The sequence below is a fragment of the Arachis ipaensis genome, chromosome B10 (genome assembly GCF_000816755.2).
Source record: "Arachis ipaensis cultivar K30076 chromosome B10, Araip1.1, whole genome shotgun sequence".
NCBI lineage: Eukaryota > Viridiplantae > Streptophyta > Magnoliopsida > Fabales > Fabaceae > Arachis > Arachis ipaensis.
The window spans coordinates 14699779-14700562 of NC_029794.2; positions in this window are offsets into that span (position 1 = coordinate 14699779).

The following is a 784-nucleotide window of genomic DNA, read 5'->3' on the forward strand; positions in this document are numbered from 1 at the left end:
AACTGTCGAAAGAAAGCGTAGACGGAACTGTCAAAAGAAAGCGCAGACAAAACTACTAGAAGAAGAAAGCGCACACGGAACTACCGGAAGAAGGAAGCGTAGACGGAACTGCCGGAAGAAAGAAGCGCAGATGAAACTGTCAAAAGAAGAAAGTGAAAACAGAATGAAGTGCAGGAAGTGCAGACGGAACTGTCAGGGCAAACGAAATTGCCGGAAAAAAGTCCATATTTATTTTTAGAAATTATGGCCATAGTGAATGATCTATTCTATGAATGGTAATTGTTTTCTTTTAGTACAGGAGTAACTAAGACTGAGGTAGGATTTAAGCTACATTTGAAGATTGATTATTTATTGTGGGAGGGGTTAAAACTATGATAAAAGTATGAAAAGAAGTATGATGGTTTCTTACCAGAAAAATAATAGCTTATCCTCTTAGATACTATGGCTATGATAATACAATAAAATTGTGAAAGAATAAAAAAAAGAAAAGATAAAATTCTTTTTAATGTATTTAATGTAGAGAATAATGCTACTTATTTATACTAAATTGATCATGAATTTTTAAAATAGCTAAAATAACCAAATTTTTTAGATGATTCTGTTAGAGAAAGATAAACATAACAAATTTAGAAAAGGATGAACATAACAAACTTGTGAAAGATAAGATATGATAAAGAAAAGATCAAAATAAGCGATTTAATAATTTTCTTTACACATGAATTATAAATTTAATTTTAGTCAAGATGATAAATATGTTGTATAAAAAATAAAAAATTATGAGTTC